Source organism: Lampetra fluviatilis, chromosome 31 (assembly GCF_964198595.1).
Source record: "Lampetra fluviatilis chromosome 31, kcLamFluv1.1, whole genome shotgun sequence".
Classification (NCBI taxonomy): Eukaryota; Metazoa; Chordata; class Hyperoartia; order Petromyzontiformes; family Petromyzontidae; genus Lampetra; species Lampetra fluviatilis.
Window position 1 is genome coordinate 11355553 of NC_136305.1, and position 16342 is coordinate 11371894.

At 54.4% G+C, this 16342-nt stretch overlaps 1 pseudogene; it reads right to left on the reverse strand.

Moving 5' to 3' along the window:
- Positions 1 to 16342, reverse strand: part of LOC144943396 (indian hedgehog protein-like) — a 120354-nt pseudogene that overhangs the window by 74559 nt on the left and 29453 nt on the right.

Below are 16342 nucleotides of genomic sequence, written 5' to 3' on the forward strand. Positions count from 1 at the left end.
CCCATAAACTCAGTTCACAGCTACACCCAGCAGCACGGGTCACACGGACGCTGAGGGCAGCTGGGATTCTCGACGGTAGCAGGAGAACTCTTGATCTAAATTTGCTCTCTCCCTCCCCTCCTATCCTCTCATAGCCCGTTAATCCCCGTGTGACATGATGTCCTCCTGCGCGGCCAATCGAACGCTTTACCTGCCGAGTTTTGAACGATCGTTGGGGGGGGGCATCACGTCATCTCCCCCCCTCTCTTTCCCCCCTTTCTATTGTCCCCATATCTGCGTTCCTCATCTCTGATTCACCGGTAATTTCCTGCCTCTCTTAAATCGCTCCTCCTAGGGCGCCCAGGGATTTTCCCCCCACCCCACTGTTTGCACTGCCCGTAGAGTATTTGTCTCAGAGGCCCCACCACCCGTGTTGTGTCTGCTTCAACGCGGCCAGCCTTTAAAGCTGTATGTGTCCCTACGACTTTTTAAGTTGATCTTAGGGGGGGGCACCATGTAATCCGGCCTGGTGGGGGTCAGCCAATCTCCTGGCAACAGGAAACTGGGGGACATCTCTGCTATGGGCCCTTCGGATGAAAACCCGTGGTGCCAGGCACCCTCCCCCCATCGAGACCCAACGTGGGTGCGTGTCTGTGTTTAGTGGGGGTGTGCGTGTGTTCGTGTGGAGATGAGCGAGGGGATGGCTGCGCCAGCGGCAATTGCTCGGTTGCTGTGGCACCACAGTAGGTGTGTGGTCCTTTCTTCGTTTGTAGGTGTGTGTCCCGGCCTCTGTGTATAGGTTTGTGTCCTGTCCTCCATGTGTAGGCATGTGGCATGTCCTCTGTATGGAGGTGTGGCCCATCCTCCGTGTGTGGCCAGTCCACTGTGTGTAGGCGTGTGGCCCATCCTGTGTGTGGCCCGTCCTATGTGTGTCAGTGCGTGGCCATCCTCCGTGTGTAGGCATGTGGCCCGTCCTCTGTGTCAGTGCGTGGCCCGTCCTCCATGGGTAGGCATGTGGCCCGTCCTCTGTGTGGAGGGCATGGCCTGTCCACCTTGTGAAGGGGTGTCCCAATCCACCTTGTGTAGTAGGCGTGTGGCCCAACCTCCGTGTGTAGGCATGTGGCCTGTCGTCTGTGTAGGCGTGTGGCCCGTCCTCCGTGTGTAGGCTTGTCGCCGCCCATCGACCGTGTAGGCGTGTGACCCGTCCTCTTTGTGTGGGCGTCGCCCGTCCTCCATGTGGAAGCATGTGGCCCATCCTCCGTGTGTCAGTGTGTGGCCCGTTCTTCGTGTGTGGCCAGTTCACCGTCTAGCCTTCTGGCCCGTCATCCGTGTGTAGTGCATGTCTGACGAGGCACACACTGAAGTAGGAGGCACCACAATTTATTACCATTAAACGGATTTACAAATTACACTCTGGCTATTCTAGACCCCAACAAGGGAGAGGGGATCCCTGCCCCACCGAGTCCCTACTACCGACGGTCTCCCGCTTCCCCCGACGTGACCACGCACCGCCAGTTCTCCCACTCGACTGCCCGATGGCTCCGCCTCTTCCTTGACCCCTCCTCGAGCGTGGCCCCACTCGGCCTCTTGCCACGCCCCTTCCTCCGACTCTCCCGACGGAACCCGTGACAGCGCCCCTTGGGCCCCCGTCGACAGGTAAATGAAAGGGAAGTGCGCCTCCCCACAGCAGTCATGCAGTATCGGGCTTTTACGCCGCAGAGACGCTATTTACGTCTCTACACATGTGTAGCCACGTGGCCCGTCCTCCGTGTGTAGGCGTGTGGCCCGTCCTCGATGTGAAGGAGTGGCCCGTCGACCATGTGTAGCCATGTGGCCCGTCCTCCGTGTGAAGACATGTGGTCCATGCTCTTTGTGAAGGAGTGGCCCATCCTCGATGTGGAGTGGCCCGTCGACCACGTGGAGGCATGTGGCCCATCCTCCGTGTGTTGCCCGTCTTCCATGTGGAGGCATGTGGCCCATCCTCGATGTGAAGGAGTGGCCCGTCTTCCATGTGGAGGCATGTGGCCCATCCTCTGTTTGGAGGGCATGACCCCTCCACTGTGTGAAGGTGTGTGGCCCAATCCACCTTGTGTAGGCGTCTGGCCCGTCCTCCGTGTGTGGCCCGTCCAACATACGCAAGCGTGTGGCCCATCGTCTGTGTGAAGGAGTGTGGCCTGTCCACCTTGTGTCGGCATGTGGCCTGTTCTTTGTTTGTTGGTGTGTTGCCCGTCTGTGTGAATGCGTGTGGCCCAATCCACCGTTTGGGCGTCTGGCCCTTCCTCCATGTGTCAGCCCGTCCTATGTGTTTAGGTGCGTGGTCCGTCCTCTGTGTGGAGGGCATGGCCCGTCCACCTTGTGTAGGCGTGTTGACTGTCCACCATGTGAAGGCGTGTGGCCCAATCCACCATCTGTAAGCGTGTGGCCCGTCATATGTGTGTAGATGCTTGGCTCGTCCTTACTGTGTAGGGGTCTGGCCCGTCCTCCGTGTGTAGGCGTGTGGACTGTCCACCATGTGAAGGCGTGTGGCCCAATCCACCATCTGTAAGCGTGTGGCCCGTCATATGTGTGTAGATGCTTGGCTCGTCCTTACTGTGTAGGGGTCTGGCCCGTCCTCCGTGTGTAGGCGTGTGGACTGTCCACCATGTGAAGGCGTGTGGCCCAATCCACCATCTGTAAGCGTGTGGCCCGTCATATGTGTGTAGATGCTTGGCTCGTCCTTACTGTGTAGGGGTCTGGCCCGTCCTCCGTGTGTGGCCCGTCCAACTTGTGTAGGCATGTTGCCCGTCTGTGTAGGCATGGCCTGTCCTCCGTGTGGCCGGTCCTCTGTGGAGGGCATGGCCCGTCCTCCGTGTGTAGGCGTGTGGTCCGTACAACGTGAAGGCGTGTGGCCCGTCCACCATGTGTAGGCTTTTGCCCATCCCGCTGTGTGTATGCATGTGGCCGTTCCAACGTGTGTTTGAGGCCAATGTCTCAGTTGGCGTCTCTGTCGTCGAGTTATCGTGATGGTTTGCCACTGAAAGGAGAGGACTTGATGCGTCTCTCAATGGTAGCACGGTAATCAGAGAGACTGCCCTGCCAAAAAAGATTCAGATCCCGTTCTAGATCAGAGTTGTTGAGGAAAGGTGGTGCATTGGCTATGACGATCTTGACTGCAGGGGAGGCCAAATGTGTGCATAGGACAAAGTCCCCCCTTGATCTCAAGCCCTGCCTCATCAATGCGCGCCACCATATCCTCTTTTGCCACGAATGTGGCCACACCGCGGTTCATGCGTGAGGCAGCGAGAGAGAGAGAGAGAGAAAAAAAGAGAGCTAAAGAGATACAGATTGAGACAGAACGAGAGAGATGGAGATTTTCCGGCTGGGGTATCTCTTCAGCGAAACGGACATTAACCTTTGGGAAAGTATCCAAAATCCTCCCCCACACGGGATGGTTGCTATTGTCGATCAAATAAATATTTAAAACAGTTTAAAAGTAACCAATAACAGCATTTAATGTTTATAATAGAGGGCGTGAAAATAAATGTGTGGTGTGTATTTAAACCCATCACCACCCGACAGCCCAATAAGTAAGGTGGTTTGTCTTGTCACGTGTCGTGTAGAGTAATGTACTCTAGTAGTAGTGTATCGCAGTGTAGCGTATAGCGTAGTGTATAGTGTAGTATACTAGCACAGCACTAAACCGGTCGTTGTTGGAGAGGGAACCCACCACCACAACATTTACAATTCGAGCACCGTTCTCACAACCAACCAGCATGAACGATCGATAGCAAGCGAAAGCACCATCTGGCTTCAGCTTGATGCTAGCTACTGCTGTATCCTTGCGATATTTTTGTTTTGTTTGCAGGAAGGTTTTACGATACTAATCCTTGTGGGAACTCATAAAATAAAAAGGTCCCCCAGGGAGCCTCTAGCAGCACTGTAGGGGCAAGTGCTGCTAGTGGTGAGTCGCAGCAGCAGCGCCTATGAACGCAGACACTTTGGCATACTCACCCGTTCACCTACCAACACACTCCCACCCACTCATCCACACTCCCACCCACTCATCCACACTCCCACCCACTCATCCACACTCCCACCCACTCATCCACACTCCCACCCACTCATCCACACTCCCACCCACTCATCCACACTCCCACCCACTCATCCACACTCCCACCCACTCATCCACACTCCCACCCACTCATCCACACTCCCACCCACTCATCCACACTCCCACCACTCATCCACACTCCCACCCACTCATCCACACTCCCACCCACTCATCCACACTCCCACCCACTCATCCACACTCCCACCCACTCATCCACACTCCCACCCACTCATCCACACTCCCACCCACTCATCCACACTCCCACCCACTCATCCACACTCCCACCCACTCATCCACACTCCCACCCACTCATCCACACTCCCACCCACTCATCCACACTCCCACCCACTCATCCACACTCCCACCCACTCCATCCACACTCCCACCCACTCCATCCACACTCCCACCCACTCATCCACACTCCCACCCACTCATCCACACTCCCACCCACTCATCCACACTCCCACCCACTCGCCCACTCACTCACTTGCCCACTCACGGTGGCACACTCACTCATCAACAGTCACCTGCTCAGGCATTCACTCATCCACGCAACTACTCACTCATCCACTCGTCCACCAACTTCACCCGTTCACACACTCACTTGCCGACTCATGGTGGCACACTCACTCACTGACTTACATATTCACCGACTTAGGCACTCACTCACCCACCCATGAGCCCACTCACCCACCCACCCACTCACTTATTGACGCAACCACTCGCTCACTCACCCGCACTCACCCACTTACTCACTCACTCACCGACGCTCTCACCCATCCACTCACTCACTGTGGCACTCAGAAGGGATGGGTGGCTAGCACCACGCCCGCCATGACCACCTTTGTCTCCCCCAGTGGTGATCTTTCAATACACACCGCTACACCAGCTACACCTCATTTAAGGCTGAGTCCACCTAGGGGAGGAGGCCCAGGACGGGTTGTTCAGATAATCGCTGCTATCACTGGGTGTTGGTGGTAGCACAGCGATAACTACTATGCCCCACCACTCCCCTAACTCACTCTCTCTCTCTGACACACTCTCTCTCTGACAGACACACACTCTCTCTCTGACACTCTCTCTGACACACTCTCTCTCTCTGACTCACTCAGAGCTGCGGGGACCTCCAGTGGCGGCTTCTGCACTGGCCATTTGGCTCAGCCGGGTCACCCCGGCGCCGTCGGATCGGTGCCCGTTCTGCACTGCCAGGGAGGACTTGGCGCACCAATATCTGAATTGCCCGCGGCTGCCCCCACTGTACCGGCTCCTGGGGGCTGTCTCCCGGAAACTGGAGATAAGCCTTCTGCAAGTGCTGGCTGGTATATGGGGTCCCGTACCTGGCGGGCAAGCACCACGACCTGGCTTGTGCCCAGGCCAGGTTGGCAATCTACATGTCCCGCAAAAAGAAGCTGCTGGGTGCGGCGGATGCCAGCTGCTCGGCAGTGGCGACGCTGCGGGGCCTGATGAGGCGAGGCTCGGTCTGGAGCGTGCGTGCTACGCATTCGGGGGGGATGCGGACGGACACGCCGAGTTCCGTGCGCGGTGGGGGGCTGGTGAGGCCCTCTGCTCTCTCACGGATGGCGAGCTGACGACCTTCCCGTTTTGACGGGTCGGCTGCGGTGTGCGTGGGGACGCGTGTGATGGCGTGTCACGGCGTGGGTGTTGTGCGTAGCGGCGTGTGCCGCTGCGCAGTATTACTATGCCGCTGCTGTCAATGCACTTGAATGAGGCTCCAGCGCACTTGCGGCTGGCGGCCAAATAAAAGCAGCTTGAAAGTCAAAGTCTAACTCTCACTCACTCTCTGCCTCACTCACTCTCTCATACAGTCTCACAGTCTCACAGACTCTCACACTCACACACTCCCTCTCACACTCAGACGTCCTCTCTCTCTGTGCATTCCTGGAAGAGGCTGCGTCCTGGCGGAGCTCCTGGCTCCCCACCTGGCTCCCCACCTGGCGTGCACAGGGGCCTGGTGTTTCACCACCCAGAGCCGAGCCGGAGAGAGTGCACGGGTTCATAGACGTTGTACCCCGTTATTCTACTCGTTTATCGAGTCTTTTGAGTTCAACAACTCTCTCTCCCCTTCAATGCGCGCCGCCCGTCCTCAAAGGCACCGACCTACAGCGAGACCTGCAACGTTTCGGCACGGTGGTCTCACGCATCATCATGCTGCCTTTGAGGACGAGGGACCCGAAGCTGGCGCACATCATGTCACTTCACCGCCAAACTTTTATGATTTTGAAGGATGGCAACACGGACCTCGACGTGACCCTCAAATACACAATTGATAGTCACGGCTACACCGTGTACGCCTCCACGGCCGTGCCGCGGTGTTTTGGGTGTGGTGGTGCCGGCCACGAATGGAAAAACTGCCCGGCCAAGGTGAACGAGAACGCTGCACGGCCTGCACCGGTACACGCGGAGCAGCAGCAGCAGCAGCGAAAACCGCAGCAACGGCAGCGGCAGCAGAAGCCAAAGCAGCGGCAGCAGGACGACCAACCACTGCAGCGGCGCACCGAGCAGCAGCAGCAGCAGCAGGACCACGCCGACTCTGCAGCTGCCCGCGCAGAGTCGGCACTCGAGGGCGAATGGGACGGCTTCACCGTCGTCGCGTCTCGAAAGCGCACCCTTCCTAAGCGCACGGCCACTAAGGGTTCGGCCAGAATTTCACATCACATGCACAACTCCTGTACACGGGCACATCCAGCTTCATAAAAAATAAACCAATGGCTTAGCAGCCCTTTTCCCGTGACGAGGGGGGTCAGGCAAGGATGCCCTCTCTCGGGGCTCCTCTACACCCTGGTCCATTGAGCCACTCTTACACCAACTAAAACAATCTCTCTCTGGGTTCAAGGTTCCAGGTCCTGAAAATGCAGTTGTCAGGGTCTCCACATACACAGACGACATATGCGCTGTGATCAACGATGCGCAGGACGTCTCTGCACACTGCCGGGCAGTAACGGTCTACGAAAAGGCTTCTATTACCAAGGTCAACTGGCCAAAGTGTTAGGCTCTATGTTTGGGGCCACAGTGTGCCGTGCGTTCAGTGCTCCTCCCAGGAGGAGTCGGTTGGCAGGCCGAGGGCATAACGTACTTTGGAGTTTACCTCAGGAAACTCCAAGTTGCCCAGAACAATTGGACCGAGCTGGGAGATGGATTTGAGGCCAAATTGATGGCTTGGGCACGCCTCGCTCTGCTACTGTCCTTCGGGGGGCGAGTACTCATAGGAAATAACCTGGCAGCCTCTGTGCTGTGGCACAGGGACAAAGTCCTCCAGCCCCCGGACTGGCTACTCACGAGGACAAACTGGTCACTCACCCACTTTGTGTGGCACGGCAAGCACTGGTTGAGGCCAGGGGTCCTCCGCCTGCCGGTGGGCGATGGCGGCCAGGGCCTGGTGGATGTCTCCGCCAAGGTGATGAGCTTCAGGCTTCAGGCCGTGAGGTGTCTGCTGTATGAACAGGAGGAGCTGCCCTGGACGTCGCCGGCCCTCAGCCTGCTGAGGGACGTGGGGGGGTGCCTGGGGTACGGGAGGGAGATCTTCCTGTTGGACCTGGCCCTAGTCAACTACACGAGGCTGTCGGGTTATTATCAAAGCCTCTTCGACGCATGGCGGAGCCTTGAATGGAGCAGGGCGAGCCCGCACTGTGCCCTCAAACATTTCATGAACGATCCCCTGTTCTGTAATAGCCTCTTCAAAGGAATAAGGGAGGAGAGAATGCTGGCCCTCCATTTCACCTCGGCAGGGGTGCGGACAGTCAGCGACCTCGTGAAGAGCCACAACCATCACGCCAAGTGGAAGACCATGGCAGAGATCAGTGGCACTGCAGGGCTCCGCTCTATGCTCGCCGGCGAGAAGCTGTTGCAGGAGGCACTCGCAGAAATGCGGGAGCTGCGGCTGAAGCTGGAGACAGTGGCGGCGCACGACCTTCCTCCTTCCCGGAGTTGCGCATCTCCTGCACCCAGCTTCCCAGGCGCTGTGACTCAGGGAAACTGCTCAAACTTGCAGACTGCAGAGACGTGGCCCTCAAGAGTGCCCCAAAGACAGCGCTGTACGCGTGCTGCGTCAAGGCGCTGCATTGTCGAGACCTGGCGAACCTCCCGGACACGAAATGGAGAGACTTTTTCTCTCCCCTGATCGAGGCCACCCCCCAGTGGAAGCACCTGTACAAGCCCCCCGTAGCGAAACGCTGCGGTGACCTCCAGTGGAGGTTGGCGCACTGGACGCTGCCCTCGGCCGTGTGGCTCAGCAAAATCACCCCGGGGTCGTCAGATCTGCGTGTGTTCTGCGGTGCGAAGGAGAATCTGGCCCACCAGTACTTGGGGTGTCCACGGCTGAACCCAATGTTCCGGCTCTTGGGATCCATCTTCAATAAACTGGGGGTGCCTTTTTACAAGAGCTTGTTCATATACGGGGTGCCTTACCTGGCAAATAAGCGCCACGATCTTGTAAATTTTGTCTGCGCCCAAGCTAAGATGGCAGTTTACAAAACCCGGAAAAAGAAGCTGCAAGGCGACACGGACGATGGCTGCTCAGCGGTGGCGATGTTGAGGGGCCTGCTCAAGGCGCGGCTCCAGCTGGCGCACGCCTCGTACCACTCCTATGCCGGGGACGCACCACGCCATGTTCCTTGAACGTTGGGGGGCCGGTCAGGACCTCTGCACCAACGCAAACGGTGCACTGAATTTCACGTTTTGACCGGTCGACTTTAAGCGGGCGATGTGCGTGACGAAGCGGTGCTTGCATTGCTCGTGCCGGTGTGGCGCACGTGCCCCGGTTTTGCAATGGCGACGTTGCTGTACTCGATGTTGGTGACCCCCCGTATCCAAAGTGGCTCCAGAGCTGTTGCTGCTGGCAGCAATAAAATTGGTTTAAAAAGTCAAGTCTCACTCTCTCATAAAGTCTCTCTCACACATACTCTCTCTCTCTCTCTCGCACTCACTCTCCCTCGCACTCTCAACTCTCTCGAACTCGTCAGTCGGGCAGGCGGCTCCAGCCCCGCGGCCAGAGGTGTCCCCGCGTCGTCGATGGAGTGGAGGAGGAGCAGAAGGGTGATGAAGACGATGATGATGACGGTGATGATGATGAGGAGAAGGCATGGCTGGCGTTCATCATCGATGGGCAGTCCGCTGCACACGGAGACAACGGGAGGGGAATGAATCGGCAGATAGTGGTGCAGTGTAGAGTTGCATAGTGTAGTGCGTTGTGTATAGTGAAGTAGGTAGTGTAGTGTATACTGGCGAGTGTAGTGTGTAGTAGGTACCGTAATGTAGTGTATAGGGTATAGCAGTGGAGTGTGTGACGTCGTGTATAGTGTAGTGTGTATCACAGTGTGTCGTGTAGTATGTAGTGTGCAGCATAGGTGTAGTGCAGGGGTCGGCAACCTACGGCTCCGGAGCCGCATGCGGCTCTTTACGGGCTGCTTCTTGACGATATATACGTATGTACAGTATGTACATAGATGCATTGCGGCTCTTGAAATACTGAATTTTGTACCGAATTGGAAAGAAATGGCTCTTCTTGTTATTTTGGTTGCCGACCCCTGGTGTAGTGTATAGTAGCATAGTGTATAGTAGTGTCGTGTAAAGTGTAGTATAGTAGTGTGTATCGTGTAGTGTGTAGTGTATAGTGGTGTGTAGTGTATAGTTTGGTACATAGTAATCTATAATGGCGTAGTGTCGTGTATAGTGATGTATAGTAGTGTCGTGAATAGTGTAGTACATAGTCCTGTGTAGTGTATAGTGTAGTATGTGGGTGGCCAGCATCGTGCCCGCCTGCCTTCACCTCCCCAGTGCTAGCGATGTTTACTACACCACCTCTACACCAGGTACTCTTTTGAGGCTGAGTCGACCTAGGGGCAGGCCCAGGACCGATTCAGATAATTGTCACTGGTGTTGGTGGCTGTGAGCGGGAATCGAACTCGGTATGCCGGGTTCGTTGTGCAGTGTAGTGCTAACCACTGCACCACTGCTCGACACACAAATACAAAGCTCCCCCTTCGTCGCCTGTAACAACCTGCTGGGGCAAGTGATGTTAGGAGCCAGTAGCAGCCTATGAAGACACAAAGACAAAGATCCCCCGTGTAGCCTTTCACAGAGTGTTGGTGTAAGTGGCTATGAACAAGCGGCAGCGCCTATGAAGGCTACCGGCACTGTGGCACACAGAGGGGGGTGGGCATCACCACGCCCGCCCGGCCGCCTTTGTCTCCCCCAGTGCGGAGGAGGATGGAGAAGTGAATGCATTCACCTTCTGTGCCTGGGCTGTAGGCGCTGGCCAGGCTCTTGACGTGGCTGGCGATGGCGGGAGGGCAAGCCAGAGTGACGCCAGGGACCTCCTTCACCATCTGCGGGGGCCATCGGCAGTGAACACTGAGTGTAGTGCGTAGTGTAGTGCATAGTGTAGCACTGAGTGTAGTGCGTAGTGTAGTGCGTAGTGTAGTGTATAGTGTAGTGCGTAGTGTAGTGCGTAGTGGTTGGTGTTGTGCATAGTGTAGTCTATAGTGGAGTGTGTAGTGTATCTCCATATATATAAAACGCAAAGTTGTGAATGTGTGTCTGTTCAAAATGTTTAGCGTACTCCCCGACACGCAACAAACTGGAAATTTGCCATGTGGGTACTTTCCAGACTGTACACCATGCAAAAATTATAAAAATACACTTTTTGGGGGGGGGGGGGGGGCTCAATAATGCATGTATTTTTTGCAAGTGAGCTGTGACGTCAAATCTGTCACGTGACCCGCGCATGTGGAAGCGTAACGCATTGTAGTATAGTGGTTAGCGCGCTGCGCTACAAACCCGGCGACCCGAGTTCGATTCCCGCTCACAGCCACCACCGGTGACGATTATTTCAACCGGTCCTGGGCCTCCCCTAGGTCGACTCAGCCTCAAACGAGTAAGTAGTGTGGTGTGAACATCGGCACTGGGGAGACAAAGGCGGTCGAGCGTGATGCTGTCCACCCACCCTCTCGTGTACCGTTCCGGCCTTCATAGGTGCTCGCTAACAGCACTTGCCCGTACAGTCTGTTAAGGCTATACGGGGGATCTTTATCTTTGTGTGGGGAGCGGTAGTGTAGTGGTTAGCGCTCTGCTGCGCTACGAACCCGGCGACCCGAGTTCGATTCCCGCTCACGGCCACTACCGGTGACAATTATTTTAACCGCTCCTGGGCCTCCACTAGGTCGATTCAGCCTCAAACGAGTAACTCGTGTGGTGTGTGAACATCGCCACTGGGGAGACAAAGGCGGCCGGGCGTGGTGAATCCAAGTCCCGGGCAAAGCCAGGTAGTACAGCTAGTAGTACTATATTGTAGTGTCTAGTGTAGTGCATAGTCGTGTATAGTTGTGTATTCTATAGTTGTGTAGTGTATAGTGTCGTTTATCGTGCATAGTGTATTGTATAATGAAATGTATAGCAAGGTGAAGAGTAGTGTAGTGTATAGTGTAATAAAACGAGTATTGTATAATATTGCATTGGAATGTAGTGTTTAGTGTTTATAGCAGTGTATAGTAGAAGTGTATAGTGTAGTGTACACTAGTGTCGTGTATAGTGTATGGCTTGCGGCTGGGGTTGGCATCGTCCCCCCACTCCTGATGTCGAGGGGAAATGGGCGAGGTTTAGGACTGTGGCTCATGCAGTTGCAATGGCTGCTTTGGGTACACGGTCCAGACCTCCCCAGATACCCTGGCTGACCGAGGAGGTGTTCAAGCTGGCTGAGAAAAAGCGACAGGCCCACTCTCATCGGCTACAGCATCCCACGTCGGAGAATGAGGAGGCTTACCGCAGCTTTCGCTCGGAGGTTCGGAGAGCTGTGAGGCGCTGCAAGGATGGGTGGTGGTCGCAGGTTGCTGAGGAGATGGAGTCTGCCTCAGTGACCCGCGATCACAAATCGCTCTAACTCCATCAAAAAAGTAACCTGCAGCGCCACACCTATTACCATCATTAGGGGAAAGAACAGTGATACAATCTCCAAACCCCAGGAACAGGTTTGCAGATTTGCTGAGCATTTCTGTGAGGTCCTGGGGGAGGGGAAATCCCTCACCCAGGAAAACATCATGGCACAAAGTGGGGATAACCCTGCTGAGGCTGCGGTGCCTCATATTGGAAGAAGAAGTCACCCTCTGTGAGTGGCTGGCTGAGATGCCATCTGTGGAGGCAGTATTAAGGGCGATCCAGAGTTTGAGACCAGGAAAGGCACCGGGCAGAGATGATCTCCAAAGCGAAATGCTGAGGGAGGGTGGCGTTTGTGCACAGACTGCCCTACATGACATCATAACACCAGTCTGGACCACTGGACGGGTTCCGCAGGATTGGAAGGATACCCTGATGGTCCCCCTCTTTAAGAAGGGGGACCTCACAGACTGTAACTACAGGGGCATCTCGCTCCTCAGTGTGCCGGGTAAAGTCCTGGCAAGGATTATTCAACATCGCCTTGCTAGGCACGCTGAGGAGAGGCTTGCAGAGCCCCAGTGCGGTTTCAGGAAAGGGCGGTCCTGCACAGATGCCATATTTTCTGTCTGTCTGTTACAGCAGAGGTATAGGGAATTCCAACAAGACCTACATCTCTGCTTTATTGACCTGGCCAAGGCCTATGATACCATCAGTAGGCCTGGGCTCTGGGTTATTCTTTATACTTTTGGAGTCCCTGACACGATCATTAAGGTCATTAAGGACCTTCATGGCTGGGAATCAGAGCCATTCCCTGTACACCTTGGGGTGCGATAGGGATGTCCTCTGGCTCCCACATTATTTAACATATATTTTGACCACGTAGTTCGTGAAGCCTTCAAAAGGTGTACCGGATGAATTTCCATATGGTACAGATACAATGGCAGGCTGATTGATCCCCGGGTGCGGTCGAGGGATGGCTCCCTATTGCTCAACCATGTCATGTATGCCGATGATCTGGTAATTGCTGCTCGCTCAGATGAGGAGTTGGAGGCGTTGCTGTTGAACCTGGAGCTTGCCACCAAGAGGTGGGGCCTTACCATCAGCCCCACCAAAACTAAGCACCTGCCTGGGTGTTTTGTACCATCGGACTTTCCACCCCCACAACTCCCAATTGCTGATAGGGCAGTTGTGGAGAGAGTGGAAAGTTTCCCATACTTTGGCAGTGTGATCATGACCGGCTCTGGTTTAACAGCAGAGGTCTCACTCCGAATCAGTCGAGCGGCATGATCTTTTCATCGGTTGTGTAACGCTGTGTGGAAGCTACCTGGTCTCTCGCTCCACACGAAGCTTCAGGTCTTCTCGGCCATGGTCATTCCCTCCCTTCCCTATGCTTGCGAAACGTGGACCCGCCTAATGGAACATCTTAGCCGGTTAAAAACATTTAGGCTGGCCCGCCTACGATCCATCCTGGGTTTAACCATGCTGGATTGTGTGAGGAGCTCACAAATCCTTGAAAGATCTGGACAAAGTCCCATCGGTGAACTCCTCCGGCAGGCAAGGCTGCGTTGGCTGTATCATGTAACCCGCATGGCCAGCCACCGCATGCCTAAACAGCTTTTGTTTGGCCGGATCGAGTTGGAAAAATGGGCACGGCATGGGCTAGAGAAGAGATGGAGTGATGTGGTACAGGAGGATGTGGAGTTGAGTGGACTTGCCGATGATTGGTACCAGCGGTGTCAAGATCAGCCTCTGTGGAGGAGGCTCGTGAAGAACGCTACTAGGCAGTTGGAGGCAGTCATAGTATAATCATGTAGTGTATAGTGTGTATAGTAGTGTAATGTATAGAGTAGTGTATAGTAGTTTAGTCTATAGGGTAGTTTAGTCTATAGGGTAGTGTATAATAGTGTAGTGTTTAGTCATGTGTCATGTATAGTAGTGACGCGTATAGAAGTGTAGTGTATATGTACAGTAGTGTTTGGAATATAGTAGTGTATACTGATGGTAGTGTATAGTAGAGTATAGTCGCGTAGTATATAGTGGTGTGAATATACAGCAGACTGCATTGTCAGGGTCTGTATCGAACCCACGACCGCCTGCATATCAGGCGAGGTCGTTAACATCTCCTAGCCACCGTGATGATGATGAGAGAGAGATGCAGACTCCAAATATACAGCAGCAGGCATCAGGGTAGGGATAAAACCCACGACCACCTCTGTACCAGGCGAGGTAGTTACCATCTCCTAGCTACCGTGATGATGATCAGAGACAGACGCAGACTCCCAATATACAGCAGCAGCCAGGCATCGTCAGGGTCCAAGAATGGAGGCGTTTAGCGTTCTCCTGAGGTGCCGTGGCTTGATGTGGATTGACCCCCTCACCTCGGCCACGTGCCGGAGCCTGTCCGGAGGCAGCCACGTGCCACGCTCGCGCCTGCACGCACCACTCGGCAAAAGCGTGGCGATTCCGGGGTCTCCTTCACCTCCGCCCTGAGCATCGTCTACCAATGAAACAAATGACCAGAAACATTGTATTAATCAAGACTCTCTCTCTGGCAGTTGTCCTGCGAGACTCTGGTCATCCTTCGATGGTTGGCTACGTACGGTTCTAAAGGAATCCAACATACATACGTACTACACTATACACTACTATATACTATACACTACACTACTATACACTACAGGACAATACACTATACACTACAGTATTCACTACACTATTAAACACTACACATCTACACGACACTATACATTACACTACTATACAATACACTATACACTACAATAGCCTATACACTAGTATACACTACACTATACACTAAACACTACGCTACACTACACCGCTATACTATACACTAGATACTACAATATATATTCAACTATACACTACTATACACTACACTATACACTACACTATATACTACATAATACACTACTATAACTATACTATTATACATGTGTAGTGGGTTTTATGGAAGGCGGAGACGAATCTTCGGAGGCAACACTTTTTTCCAATAACCACTGCAGTACAGCCAGTCTTACACAGGGCAACGGCCCTTTCTGACTACCGCCGGGGAGGTATGGCCTCCAGACTGGTGTGCCCTGTCACGGGGCTACGGGCTCTCAGTCCTCCTGCTACGGGTGCCCTAGGGGAGGCTGCACTGACCCGACCCAGCCAAGGTGCGGATCCTGACCACTGGTCCACTCGGACCCGGACCTTAAAAGGACATCGGGCCGGGGGTTCCCAGGGTCTCACCACTGGCCCACAGAGTCCCAGCCCTTACAAGGGCAGCAGGGCTAGGGGTCCCAGGGAACTAGCTAGCTGGTCTTCTAGCTTCTGAATTGGACTGGCCCCGGATCCTTCCAGAGGTCCGGCTTTTATCCACCTCCCCGGTGTGTCAGCCCTGGCTCCGCCTACCTTCCAGAGAGTTCCGGGGGGGGGGGGGGTTCGGGGATCCTAGAACACCCCGCAGCCCCCTCCTGCTTTGGGGCTGGAAATATAGCGACTGCCTCCGCTGGACCATGTCTGCCCCTGCAGGTAAGTGTACATAGCCCATTTACAGTGCTACACATGTGTAGTGAATTACTTCAGAGACACTAATAGTAGGAGGCACTCTAGTTTATTCTAGCCATCACAGGTACAGGGGATAACTCTACTATGGTCAGGACAGCCAGCACACTGCCTGACCAACAACGCTGAGGAGGTGACCGGTTCCATTCCAGATGACAGCCCCGATCCTGAGTCGGGGCCTCCCTTTTATCCCCCAGCGTGGCCTGGCTCCGCCCTCGGCTACGCCCACTTCTGGAACCTCCCGGCTTAACCCCACGTCCCCCCCCCCGTCACCTTTGCCCTACATCCATTTCCCTGGCCTATTACGTGCCCTGCTGGCAGACCGGACTGCTACACCCACAGATCCCCTCTCTGCCAGTAATCAGTGCTGCGCGCCCTAGTGACTATACACGACACTCCACACTACACTATATACTACACTGTACACTACGCTTTACACTATGCACTATACTATACATTTCTATACACTAAAGACTATGATACACGACACTATACATGTACACTATACTCTACACTATGCACACTACTATGCACTACACTGTACACTAAACTAGTAAACTGCACTGCATAATACATCGCACTATACACTACACTCACTACTATACACTACACTATACACTACACCACTATACCCTGTACTACTATGCACTACACTATTATACACTACACTGCACTATACAGTACACTATAAACGACTATACACCACACTACACTACAATACACCACAAAACACTACACTACAATACACCACTATACACTACACTACAATACACCACTATACACTACACTATACACAACTATGCATCATACTATACATGT